This window comes from Rattus norvegicus, chromosome 4, assembly GCF_021556685.1.
Source record: "Rattus norvegicus strain SHRSP/BbbUtx chromosome 4, alternate assembly SHRSP_T2T, whole genome shotgun sequence".
In the NCBI taxonomy this organism is placed as follows: Eukaryota; Metazoa; Chordata; class Mammalia; order Rodentia; family Muridae; genus Rattus; species Rattus norvegicus.
The window spans coordinates 134,819,864-134,834,457 of record NC_141537.1 but is presented as its reverse complement, the minus strand read 5'-3'; the positions used below and the strand labels follow the sequence as shown (position 1 = coordinate 134,834,457).

The 14,594-nt window shown below is 45.1% G+C and overlaps 1 long non-coding RNA gene across 9 annotated transcripts in view; it reads right to left on the bottom strand.

Moving 5' to 3' along the window:
• LOC102555697 (uncharacterized) overlaps positions 1-14,594 on the bottom strand; it is a 61,302-nt gene that overhangs the window by 3,781 nt on the left and 42,927 nt on the right. For all 9 annotated transcript variants that reach the window (XR_015686089.1, XR_015686094.1, XR_015686095.1 and 6 more), the window contains one exon: positions 409-601. This is a non-coding gene — a long non-coding RNA (uncharacterized LOC102555697). The remainder of the gene's footprint in view (positions 1-408; positions 602-14,594) is intronic.

The following is a 14,594-nucleotide window of genomic DNA, read 5'->3' as shown; positions in this document are numbered from 1 at the left end:
TCAAAATTGGTGAACTGAGTAAAGGGGATGGTCCTCCTCAATATGGGTGGGTGTCACCCACATACATTAGGTTCTGGATCGAGTAAAAATGATGAAGGTTGCATTTTGTCTAATTGGTCAATTAAAACATTGATCTCTGTCTCCAGTGATCCCAGAGCACAAATCTTCAGATTCAAATCAACATCTTCACCAAGATGGTCCATGGCTCCCAGGCCTTCAGTCTGCACCATGAGCCTTCCCAGTTCTTTAGATTACAGGTCACAACCTGAGGGATCTCGTAACTATCTAAGATTCAACGTGTTCCTTATATTAAATCTTTTTGGAGAGGAAAGAGCAGGAAGATCCTCCATACTGATTGTGTTTCTCTGAAGAATCTATAACCCCCATTAATGTGACCACACAACTCACCTCAGCTGAACTGGGGAGAGCAACTTCCGTCCAGGACACCATGGGCTTCTGCTGTTCTCAGCCGGATTCAGTAGTTCTTCAAGCATAAAAGCATGAATTCCTGGCACACTGAAATAGATGCTTTGTCGATGCTCTTCTCCTTATAGATGCTTTGGAGCAAGCTGACGTCCTTATACAACCATACCTGTAAGTCCTGCCAATAATTCAGTTTTAAAATTACCCCATTGTAATTACACACAGCGTGTGGCAACAGAGTGATTTGTAAGGCTGTGGATGTCTGGCGAGTGATGTCATGACAGACTGATCCATCAACTGGGGCAAAATGGGAGAGGTCAAAACGGCTGATCACACTCACATTACCGTCAGTCCCCAGCATAATTTACAAGTCCAAAGGGTTGTTCTAAGTCATTTATATAGTTGGCAGGTGACAAATGTTTTAAAGGACTAAATTATCATGCTGCTCATATATGTATATAGGTGTACATATCTTAGATAGACACTATATTGTACCACATGTCAACACATTACATATATCAGAATATATACATATGCATGGAGCTGCATATACAAACATGCGGGCTAAAGTTCTATACTCATGATCCCATTCTCATTATTGTGAGTATAATCATGAAATTTGATAAGTTCTATAATTATTTCAATATCATTCACTTCCCCAAATCTTGAGGTCTATTCTCCCCTAAGGCAGAGAATATTCCAGTTATAACATATTCATTTAAAGGATCAAATTCTCATGTGAGTTCCATGAAAACCAAGCCCAGTGTCACATTGTTAATTCTGAAGGTGATTCCAAAGAGACGTCAACAGGATTAAATATCCAAGCCATCTGACTAGCTGGAAGTGCTTCTTTGGGGATGAAGGATGCCGGCTATATACTCTCACAGTACCCCTAAAGTAGCCTCAGTTTTGAAGCCAGAAAATCAAAATTCAAAATGGCTCCAGGGCTGATGTGTCACGGTACATCATGACTAAGGTCAGTGTCAGATCATGACTGTTATAAGTGTCAGGGGAATTTGGAAAGCACAGGTTGATCTTCAACCTCAACTCCAACCCTCTTACCTGTCTGCCATGGTCCCTGCTAACAGGGTAAGTCTGGTGACTAGGGTTACCCAGAAGCAGGGCATCTGAGATGGCAGAAATGGGTAAGTTGATGGGAGATGGGTTAGAAGTGCCTTTTGACAAGGACTTCCCAAGACAGCAAGGATGAGGGTAGCACTCCATTTGCTACTATACTATGAAGTCTGAACTCCATTGTTTCTCTGATGCTTCAGGAGAGGGAAGAATGAGGAAGTGCTTTCGCAGGCCACTAATCCCATCGCTCACTGAGACACAGTCACGTGCAGTGAGGACACACTCAATGCTCGGCACTGACGCCCAGTTGCTGATGTTCAAAATTAATTTGAGCTTTCCGTTCACATACAGCATAAGACGACTGCTCTGGGGATCCTTCCACAGTCACCTTTGTCCGTCTTAATTATGCTTCACTTCTAGACACAGTAATTAATATTCATGCCCATTACGAGCTAAGCAATATTCCAAGATGAGGAACCAAGAACTAAAGAGTTAACATATCCTTGGGTCAGTCTCAGTCTGGTTTGAGTCGGTTTATTCTACTCTCAATGCCATGGAATCAGCCTCAAGGAGTTTTCCTCTTGGAAAATGACCCCTCTGTACCTCTTTGAGTTAAATCGGTTGCCATGTCAACAGGAAGATCCCATGATATCAGAGACACCTTGGGCCATGGGGATGACATGAAACCCAGGCTTGTATTTTATTGTCACTGCATCTTTAGTGGGCTATCTCATGGGTGAAAATGAGGCCATACAACAAGGGAATCGACTCAAAATCAACCCATATAATAACAACCCCCACAAGTACTCATTACTTCATTCATTCATTTATTAAGTATTTGTTGGGCACACACTAGTTGTAGATATTATTTCTGGGCATGACAGATGGAGCTGTGAACACAATAACTTCCCTTGACCTCATCAGGGCTGGAGATAAATGAGCAAGCAATAGGCAGATACGAGTTGCCATGGTTCCCTGATAAATAATCATAGTCTTTGGGGTAAGGGGAATGGCTCAGTGGGAATAGCACTGGCAATACAAGCTTGAGGTCCTCAGTTCAGATCCCTAGCAACATGTAAATCCAGACACATGGTAGTACATGTTTGTTATTACAACACTTCTACATCAAGACAGAGGCAGAGGCAGGAAGATCCTCAGACACTGAGTCAGCTAACCTGAGGTGAACAATAAGAGACCTGCCTCAAACATCGAAGGTGAAGATTTATTCATGAAATTGTTCTCTTATCTCCACACTTGCTGAGTGTATGTGCACACTCACACACACACACACGCACACACATACACCCAGAAAGAGATATACACACACACACATATACCCAGAGAGAGAGACAGACAGACACACACACACACTCAGAAAGAGACATACAGACACATACACACACACATACACACATATACACATACACACACACACACACCCAGAGAGACAGACAGACATATATACATACATACACACATACACACACACATACACCCAGAGAGAGAGAGACAGACATACACACACACATATACACACATACATGTACACACACATACACACACATACACATACACACACATACACCCAGAGAATGACAGACAGACACATATACACTCACACACACACACACCCAGAGAAAGACAGACACATATACACTCACACACACACATACACACACACAGACACATACACACTCACACACACACAGACACATACACACTCACACACACACAGACACATACACACTCACACACACCCCAGAAACACAGACACACATACACACCCCAGAAACACAGACACCCATACACACACAAACACACACACAGAGACAGACACATAAACACACACACCCACAGAAACACACACACACACACACACACACACACCAAGATTGGGTTAAATAATTTTTACAGTCCTTTATGAGCATGCTGGGAAAAAGGATCCCAAATATTTTCTTGTATTTTCCAAGTGAGCCTTCTAGTAGTTCTGTGACTCCAGAGACCAGAATGAGCTAACCAGGTAAGTCAATCCTTGAGGCAGAGCAGGGTTTGGGGAACAGGCACTTCATGGCAAATCTGAGAATAGAGCAGGAACGAAGACTATTCAAGAAATAAAAGTAAGTTTTGCATAGCTCCTGTTGAGGATGCCACTGGGGACAAGGGACAAACTAAAGATGGTTTTAGGACAAAAAAAGACTAGAACATCCATAGAAAGTCCCTGTCTCGGAGCAGGAGACAGGCAAAAGGCTGGTGAAGCTGTCCAGCCCGTCAAGCTGCCTTTGCACCAATAGTGCTTTGCTAAAAGCAAACAGAACCGTTTTCCTATGCTCCATCCTAACACTTTCACAGTGAGCCAGAAATATAAAGGAATGAGCCTGCCATCTAATACGGAGCTGAGTCTGGCCTTCCCTACCTTATCAAATAAGGATCATGGGAGAAAAATAGCAATGGTTATAAGAGAACACACATCTCCTTTTAGGAACAAAGAAGTCTCCCCTGAGAGCCAAGAAGAAGGTGAGTGATGACCAGGGGAGAGAGGGAAACTGAGGGCTTGAACCCAAGTTCACTTCCAGAAGCCCAGCATCCTTCAGAGCTCCTGAGACTGCTAGATAGTGTGGAAAAGAAAGGGTTTAGGTTGAGATGTAAACCGGGAAGACAGATCACTATTATAAAAGGACCTCCTAGAACTGGGAGGGATGAAGCCCTTTTATGGCTGCTATAAACTGAGCAGGCTTGGTGATGAGTTTATCTGTCTGATCATATCAGCCAAGAATCCCTGAACAGAAGAGCAGGCCCTCTGTCCAGAGGACATGTACCCATGTCTGTCTCCCAGGCTAACACATAAGCTCTTTTCCTATCTCCGCTTACACTTTTCCTATCATTTTTGTGAATCTGTTTCCAGTCCCTAGTAAATATGAGGACCGATAGTCAAACCCCTCTACTGTGCCCATCCCCCAAGCCATGCCTGTGCTACCCACTCAAGCTCAAACTCCAAGAATCTTTGGGAAATAATTTCTGTTCTGTAAGTGTCCAGGCCATGCTGTGGTCTCCTTCACTGTTGACTATGCAGTCACATATTTCATTATAAAATTTATAACTTCCTAATTCCATACAATGTTGCCACTGGGCACAGTGGCTCCTGCCTCTAAATCCCAGCTATGGCAAAGTGGAGGGAGAGAGAGAAGTTCAAGCTACTTCTCAGCTGCATAGTGGAGCTGAAACCCTCCACTGTGCAGCTGAATCTATGAGACCCTGTCATAGATTAATTTATTAATTGACACAATTCCAACTTCATAACCAACACTCATCCTATATTACCCCCTAGAATTTTCTAAAGCTTCTTCGTATTGCATTCTCAGAGCAGCTGTGTGTTCATCAACACATGCAGGAGGAAAAACCAAGGCTCAGAGAGAAAAACAACTTCCCCGAGGCTAGGTGGATGGTGGATGGAAAGACCTGGCTTCAAGCCAGGTTTCCAGTCTGGACTCCCAGATCTTCTCCTTTGTCCTCTTAGGGACCTGCCCAGGTCTCTGGAGACACACCTGAGTGAGATATTTATGTTTTCTTCATTCCAATCAGAGCAGGATTTTATTCTGTCCTGGCACCCACCCTAGTATATTATATCATCTGTAAAGTTTGAAAATAGAGCTAGTTAGACTTTGAAAGAAATGTGAACTTATCGATATATAATGTATAATATTGATATATAATATCTAATATAATATGTATTATATTAGATAGTCTTCAAAATAAGCTGGTAAGGCTGGGGAGATGGCTCAGTGGATGAATTATTTGCTGAACGAGCATACGAACCTGAGTTGGGAATCCAGTTTGGTCAAGTCAGGAGTTGATGGTGTGCACCTCTTACCCCAGCACCGGAGGGAGTCGGGGATAGAGACAGGCAGATCCCAGGGGTTTGCTTCCAATAGCCTAACTGAAATGGAGAGTTTCTTATTTCAGTGACAATCCTGGCTCAAAACAATGTGTGGACCAATAGAGGAAGACACTCAAAGTTGACCTCTGCCCTTCACATGGGCACACAAAAGCATGCCTGCACACAAATATGAACACCCATGCATATACCATGTACACACGCATACACATGCCAAGACTAATTAAAACAACATTGTAAACAGAACGAAAGGTTCTATAATTTTACCTCCACATTCAAAGCCTCCAAGCCCAGGGTTTACTTCGGGGTAAAGGAGGAAGTAACCAAGTCACATCAGTGCCCAGTAGGGTTTCCTCCTAGACTCTATCAGGAATGTCCATTTATAGATGGTGCTTACAGTTATACGGCTTTTACCATTTGGAAAAGGATTAAAGAAAAGAGATGAGGAGGGAGGGAAGAGGGAGGGGAGGAGGGAGGAGGGAGGGGAGGAGGGAGGAAGAAGGGAGGAAGTAATAATGAGATAAGAAGCATAGCATCTTGGTGTGGTTTCTCATGCCTATGACTGCAGCAGCAGTAAGGCTGATAGGAAGGCTGCTCCATGTTTAGGGCCAGTCTGAGGCTATGTAGTGAGTTACAGGCTGGCTTCGGCTACAGATGAGACCCTGTCTCAAACAAACAAGCAAATAAAGAAATGAAACAATGTGCCATGAGCTGTGTAAAGAAGACGCTATGTCACCACGTGATGGCTTGCTAGCCCATATTCTCCCAGTGGCCAATGCAAAACAACCTCCCCACACACAGTCTGCGTGGCCCAGGTATTGGTGGGCAGGGGAACAAGCCAGTGTTTCAAGGAGATAAATGCACTTTAAATAAAATCACAATTTCCCCTAAGAGCAGTGTCAAGTGGCTATAAGGAGAGTGTCTATGCTTTCTCCATGGATTCCGATGACCTCTTTGGACACAAAGTCAAGGGCCCTAAACTAGAACCATCTCTAGATTGATGCAATCCAAAAAGAAAGCTAGCAAATGAATGAATAAGAAGAGGGGTTGAGGGCTTCCCTGGGTGACCTGGGAGGTGAGGTAGAGCAGATAGTCACCTTTGTTTAAAGAACCCAGGTAGCCCCTCTCACTGTCCTCACAGCCAGTAAATGGGCAATGTGTTAATTCGTCCCCTCCCTGCTGTGTAGAGACTAATAGGTTCATGATGTCAGTCCTGGTGTCCACCCCAGCATCTCTCCTGTGCCCCATGGCCCAGAAGACACTCCACACATTTCTGCATGGATTCAAACGCAGGAGGAGGAGAGGAAGTGATGGCGTGTGGGTGTTCAAAGCCATGGAAAGAAAGACCACAGGAAGGCTCCCCTATGTGGGGGAAGCTGAGATGGTGAAGAGAAGTGGTGTCTTAGTGCACAGCATGTCAGCTGTGCTCACTGCTCCCTCCATTGCTGCAAGCCAATGAGCTGGGCTCTGCTGCAAGATATTGGATCACACTGTGAACCCTGAGATTGTGCAAGATCCTGGAAAACCCTGTTTCTAGTTGTGGTGCGCCTCAGCCCTTAGCACACACCTTTAATCCCAAACAACGAAGGTGAAGTTAGCTTGTAGAAAGAAGCAGCCATGTTTGAAAGCGATGTCTAATTGAGTGGCAGAGAAAGATTTGACAGAATGGGATATGCCCAACTCTTGCGAGAAGAGAGAGGAAAGGAAGGTAACTTAAGAGAGAGCAATGCAGAGAGAGAAAGAGGCAGTTTTACCGAGAGAGTTTTACAGAAACAGGTCGAAGAGAGAACAAGCTAGACACAGATGAAGACAGTACAAGCCAGTCAATGAGATGGGTCTGGAAGATTAGAACTGATTGCCAGATTTAGTTTGAAGTCAAGCAGAGCAAAAAGTCAAAGGCCAAAGGAGAAACAAGATTGAGTCAGTCAGCTTGCAGAGGAGTTTAAGTCAGAACAGCTGAGTCAAGCCAGCCAGCCAGAGCTCAGGAAGGACTAGAAAAAGTGAGCTTATTCAGCAGCATGTTTCAAGACTGAAAACATTCTAGCCCTAGATTTGATTGTATGGATGCTAGAAGCTAAGTTAGGGCTAGGTTAGCAGACCTAGGCAGTAAGCCTCAAAGACAGCAACTACACCAAGCAAATAAAAGTTACTTTAGCAGACCCTTTACAGTAAATGTAAATGGCTCTGTTCTCAGCTTCTATGGTGACAAGAGCTGGTGCTTCCCAGAATTCTGTCTTCTCTGAAAGAAAGGTTCCCTCAAGTATGGAATAGCCAGCACCCTGTAAGTTCTTGGAAATACATGAAGGAGGCAGAGTGTGGGCTTAAGGCAATGTGGAGGGCTGACAGGCTTAGAAAAACCTCCAGCCTGCCCCTCCCCAGCAGTGGCATATGAGACAAATTAGAACTATTAGCAGCATCTACGGTAGAAGGGCAAGGAATCCTCCAGACGCCCAGCTACCACCTTACATGGGTGAGTGTCACACCCTGCATAAATTCAAACAAAGGCAGTCTAGAAAGCAGCCCTTGAATCTTCTTTAAATGTAACAAGCTATAAACACATCCTTCCCTGTGGAGTGATCCGGGAAGTTACTGAGCCCACATTCCAATATCAGCAAAAGCTATTGATTGGTTCTTATTAAGTGCCCACATGCTCTTGGTACTGAACAAAAGATTCAGTCCCTCTTATAAAAGCACTCACTCAATGAGAGTATCAACATTATACTAAATCCCAAGATGACCCTCAGAGGCCACATCAGCGAAGACCTTGATGATTCAGAAAACAAGCCATTGCAGGTACAATTCCCTCCTGATATGACAGATGAGAGGCTCAATATTCTGCCCTACAAAGGACCCTGAGATCAAAGCATGCCTCGATAGCCACTGAAAGAAATTAAAATGTAATAGCGAAGGCTGGAGGGGTGGGTCAGAGGTTAAGAGTACACAGTGCTCTTCCAGAGGACCACGGTTCAATTCCTAGAACCCATGTCTGGTGATTCGTCCTGTAACTCCAGCACCAGGGGATCCAATGCCCTCTTCCGGTCTCTGCAGTCACATGTGCAAATGTATGCACACAAATAAATACTATAATAGGCCTTAAAATATAATAGATTTCCAAAGAGTTTCAGGATAATGGGATATTTCTGACCATCCTAAAGTCGAAGGAGCTCTTCTTTTTCCAAGACAGGCAGGATTATGGGAAGTACACTCTTGTCACTATTGAAGTGTCCTGTGAGAGAAGGGTAGCATCTCCCTGCTTTTCCCAAAAGATAGCAAGAATAATTAAAAATTTCAGACTGGGACAGAAGGGATCATCATAGGAAGAGCTTGTCCTCAAGACATGGACAGCTCAGCCTTCCCAAAGCTTTAGATATTGGTAACAGAAGTGGAGGTACTAGTGAAGGCATGTGTGTTAGCAAGCCGTATGTGCCATTGCCTTGATGGTTGTGCTGTTATATGGAGGGTATACAATAAGCCTTCGATTCAAAAATGGGCTCCTGAATTGTAAGTCACTTCAAGAAATAATCACAGGAAACATTTATATCTCTGAAATCTGAAGTCTCCTCCATCAATGTGTTGGGGATTTGCAATGAGGGAGATGTCACTCTCCAACAAGGAGATGATATGCCCATTGACTCCATTTCTTTCTGTCACATGAGAAAATGGAGAATAATGCTGCTCGGTCCACAGAGAATGAATCAAGGGTGGCACAGACACATGCCCTGCCCCAGCTCTGCTCTTCTGCCTGTCACCCTACTCACCAGCAGCTGATCAATGGCAATATGTAAATGTGCATCCAAGACAACGGCCCCTGTCTGCCAGACTGGTGCGAGCCCCTCCCTCCAGGAACCCTTTTGTGTATCTGTGACAGAGCAGCATGATGAACAGGCTTCCCGACGCTCTCCATCTCATTAAAGGACAATCCTTTGCTCAATTCTTAATGGACTCTACAAATTGCTCACCCTCCCTCTGGTGCAAGATTATGATAATGTTATTATTTATCCCAGGAAGGAGTTGCCAAAACTGACAACATGATCTGCACCCATGACAGGTATGAGCAGCATCTCCCATGACATCTTAGGAAGGGGACTATCTGACATGTTGTTTGATCCTTAATTAGAAAGAAATGATTGGCTACTTTTCAAGCAGAAGTGGGAAGCCACGGCATATGCACGCTCAGCACTGAGAAGCCAGCAGGCTCCCCAGTGTGGAAGGCAAGAGCTGGGTGAGCTAATAAATGACAAACAACGCCCTCATGGTGGCAGCTGGAGGATCCAAGCCAGGTGTTTGTCATCATCCATTGACATTCGGATCATGAATCGGAAGTTGAGACACAGATCTCAGACTTCAATCAAATGATGTAGGCAGGTCTTCAAGTCTTATCAGTACCACCTGCCTTGTGAATCAGGCTGGAGAAGAAAGCAGTGGCCATGACATCTTTTCACTTCCAAGATTTTGCCTACCGTCACCCCTGTTGGTTACCCAACCTAACAATTGATCACTTCTTCCTTTATCCCATAGGCGATACTATCTGTACTGGCTGGTTTTGTGTGTCAACTTGACACAAGCTGAAGTTATCACAGAGAAAGGAGCTTCAGTTGAGGAAATGCCTCCACGAGACCCAGCTGTAAGTCATTTTCTCAACTAGTGATGGAGGGTGGGAGGACCCAGCCCACTGTGGGTGGTGCCGTCCCTGGGCTGGTGGTCTTGGGTTCTATAAGAGAGCAAGCTGAACAAGCCAGGGGAAGCAAGCCAGAAAGTAACAGCCCTCCATGGCCTCTTCATCAGCTCCTGCTTCCTGACCTGCTTGAGTTCCAGTCCTGACTTCCTTTGGTGATGAACAGCAATGTGGAAGTGTAAGCTGAATAAACACTTTCCTCCCCGACTTGCTTCTTGGTCATGATGTTTGTGCAGGAATAGAAACCCTGACTAAGACACCATCTGTCACCAGATACTCATTTTCCTATTTACTTTACAAGTAGAAGCAGTTCTAGGACACAATCCTACAGTGAAACATTAGGAGATACATCCAGGAAGGTATGTGTGTGGGAAGTTATCTGGACTTAAAAAAAACACAGAAAGGAAGAAGAGGAAGGAGTCAACAGAACGTGTTCATCTTCCCTTTGCTTCTCACTTTGTGTTCTGCAGACTTAGCCTCATTACTATTAAGATCTGCAATGCCTCCCCTCCTTCCCGCAAGCTCACGTGTAGGAGGCTTGATGATCACCACGACAGTGTTCAAAAGTAAATTCTTTGGGAGGCGATTGAACCATGACGACTCTCATCTTGACAAATGACTTAATCTACTGTCAGGTTTGTAGCTATTGGGAACTAGGTGGTGGAGGCTCCTTGAAGGAGGTAGGTCTCTGGACCCACGCCACTGAAGTAGACATCTTGCTCTTCGCCTCTTATCTCCTCGCTCCTTTGTTTCTTCTGCCCCCCCCCCCACCTACCTCTAGCTCTACCTGTCTCCATCATTTCTCATTGCCATGGGATGAGTAGCCTGGCTCCACAGCCTACTTCCCACCACACTATTCTGCCTCACCTTGGGCTCAGAAATAACTAAGTCAGACGACCACGGACAGAAACCATGATCCCAGACAAATCGCCCCTCCTATAAGCTGATTTTTCTCAGGTATTTTGTCAAAGCAGTGGAAACTGGATTGCACAGATGTGAATGGATGCTGAAGCCAGACCTGGGGGATGCGGGTAAGCTACGATCCTGCTAAGTCTGCCCTGCAATTTTCTACCTCTCAACTGCAGGTTAGGAAAGCATGTGCAAACTGATAAAGTCACCTTCGGGTGCTTCTGTTTTCCTAGCAGCCAAAGCATCTCGACGACTTGCTGTCTCCGCTCATCTTTGGCCTTCTAAATTTCACGTCCTGAATGGCGGGTGCCTATCTGGCTCTGATGCAAGCTAGACCCAGGAAAGATAGAGGGAAACACCTTGTCCTTCGGGAACACACAAATGGGTGGGGAAAGTGTCATGGAGTCAGCCCCTCCTCCCCTATTAATTACAATTTACAAAGGTATATCGTCTCTAGTTGCTTAGACCTTTCAACCACCAAGATGTTCCTGAAGTCTTTGCCTCCATATTATAATTAATTCATTCCATTTAAGAGAGAAAAGATTGTAAGAACATCTTTCTATTCCTTTTTTTTTTAAAGTATATGTATATGGAGAAGGCAAGTATATGTGTATGAGCGTGTAGGTGCCTGCAGGGTCCAAAAGAGGGAGCCCAATCTCTTCAAGCTAAAGTTACAGTCTATTATGAGGAGCCCAAAGTGGGCTCAAAGTATCAATCACTCTTAACAGCTGAGCTGTTTTCCCACACCCGTTTAAGGAATGATCTGTAAAGGTGATGTTCAAGCTTAACATACACAAGAGTTTTACAAAATAACATTAGCAAGATGTCACTAGGAAAGAAGAATGCAGAATCTACTAGAAGAGATATTTAGACATGTCTTCCTTCAAGAGTCTGGTCCAGATACAAGAGATGCAAAGACTCTTAGGAAGACATTTACATCTACCACTGGATCCTGGAAGCCATGACCTCGACTAACTCAATGCTTGTACATGCACAACTAACCAACTCACACAAAAACGAATGACCACCATCCCCATTCTGCATAGCTCTGACATAAGGTCTGTGTTAGCCTAATTGAAATGTAATTTGTACTCGGTCAGGAATCACAGGAGCTGCTTTCTGGCAGATTTCATATCTGATTACTTTCAGAGACCAAAGGGGACAGTTGGGAGCTGAATTTATGGTCACTGGGTACCCTCTGAGCCTTGGATCTACATCAAAGCCACAGGGGCAGGAAGCAAATCACTATGACAACCATTTATGTGGCCAAAATGGAAAGGCAAGATTTGATGGGGCAAAGTAATGCCTACACCTATAACTCTAAAATACACGGTGAAGTTTATGTTTGGATTTGTTGTTTAAGACTGAGCCAGGCACCTCCCCTGCCTCTAGCTGTGTGTGCATGTGAATAAGAGGGACCATAATGAAACCATGAATAATAAGTAAAGGACGTCAACGGGAATGCCACAAGGGTTCCAAATGCTCTAATTCATAACCATACACAACATGCACGCGCCACTCCATAGGCAATCCGCCTGCTCTTTCCCACTGTTTGTTAACCACTTTCTCTCCCTTGAAATATGTGCTGCCAAAACCCCCACAGCAAAACACTCAAAGCGTCTGGATTCGGCCTGCTTAAAACAACAAGGCAGACAAGTAATGGGTTATTTCCGTGCAGGCCCGGCCACGTCTGCCAGTAGTAAACCCTAAACTGCCTAGGAAGGGATGACAGTCTCAAAAGCCCCTTCAAATAACCTCCTTTCCTTTTGCTCCCCTAAAAAGACACCACGTAAGCAGTACTGTAATGAGTAGGGGAAAACAGGAGACCAGCTGCAGAGCGTCCTTAGCCACTCCTCTGCCCTGAGTTTCCAAATTCTAAATCTCATTTTTAAAAGGAGAGCCCTCTTCCATGAGTAAATAAAAAGGATTGACCATTCCTCTTTAAAAATATTTAGGACTATGGAGAGAGAGAGAGAGAGAGAGAGAGAGAGCGCACAGGGATGCGCGTGTCACAGCAATTAATGATAAAAGAGGGTATGAATTTGAAGATGAGTAGAGAGGGGAAGGCAGGAAGGTTTGGAGAAAGAAAAAGGAAAGGAGAAATGTAATTAAAAATTAAATTATAACCTCGAAAAAGAAGAAGAGAGCAAAGTTGTCCAGCAGGTATGAATGCACCTTGAGTCTATGAAACACACGAATACCGTGAGTGTGAATTACACTAGCCAGCAGCCCCCATCTCAAGAGCACCCAGTACTGAGTTGAGTCTATTAATGTATCTGGTGTCTTCGTTGGCACTTCTGGGTGAGGAACTTCAGCACCACCCTTCTTGATCCTTGCCTACACTAGAAAAATGTCCCTCAGCTAGAGCTACAACTCCCTCCAGTCCCCAAACATGGCAACCCAGCAGAGGATCATACACGGCATGAGCTGCCTCAGTCCCCACTGTACTTTAAGCTACACTGAAGTCTGTCCCATCTCCAAACTCTGAGTCCCACCAGCTTCCCAAGGCACCAGACTTCCAAGCTGTGCCCTAAATCTCAAGAGAGCACTGGGGAACCAGCTTCCTTCCATTTGCCTGAGGCCTTCTTGGCTTGCAGGTCAGACTCTGTCCCAGAGACAATGCTCAAGTGTCCTTGTTTTCCCTTTTCCCACTTCCTGAATGACAAGACACTGGACTTCTGCCTTTGAGCCACTGTCCTGACTATCCTGCATACAGGTTTACATAGGGAATGCAGACTCCCCAAATTGGCGGCCATGTTTGTCCTAGGCCAAATGTCCTGCCTGGATTTCCTGCTGACCCTGAGGCAGAGGAAGGCTTCTTGGCCTCATGGAATGTGTTCCTATTCCTTCTCTTTTCCCCCAACTTGTGATAGTGATAAACATAAGATTCCCACTCCCGCACTCCACCCCCACCCCGCACCCCAGCTGTGCCTGCAGTAAGGCCACCTCTCGTGTTCTCCGAGGGAATTCTCTGGATCTCTAGTGACTGGGGCTGAAAGGCCAGAGCCTGTCACTCACTTTCCATAAGGACTCCAAGGTTGCATTAACTACCCCACACTGGTCCTCACCCTCCTCTGTGAGGCCATCCATCTCCTAAGACCTGGTTTCAGTACAAACTTTATCACAACCACCCCACTGTATTCCATGGGTCACCAGCATTTCATTCCCGCCAACAAGAACTCCACATCACACTTAAGCTAGGGTTTTGCAGAACAGATCCCCAGATCTGTCTTGGGGTGTCTGAGTCCTAGGACTCCTGTTGGAACAATTTGCACATCATTCAGGGTCGTCAGGGGGGTAGAGGCCACAGCTGGCGTGTTAGATAGAGTCCTCATCACCATCTGAATACCTGACAGAATGACAAGAAGAAGGGAGGCTCACAGTTTCAGAGGGTTCAGTGAATGGTTTCTTGGCCCTGTGCATGACTGAGAATCATGGTGGCAACAGCAACTGTGCTTTGCTTCTTAGCAGATGGGAGCAAAGACAGGGTGCATTTTCTCCTTTTCCCCTTTCACTCTATTCAGGCCCTGAGTCTGGGTGATGTCACTTCCCATAGTCAGGATCTATCTTCCCTTGACTCATTTAATCATCTCTGGAACTTCTGTCATAGACACAGCCAGC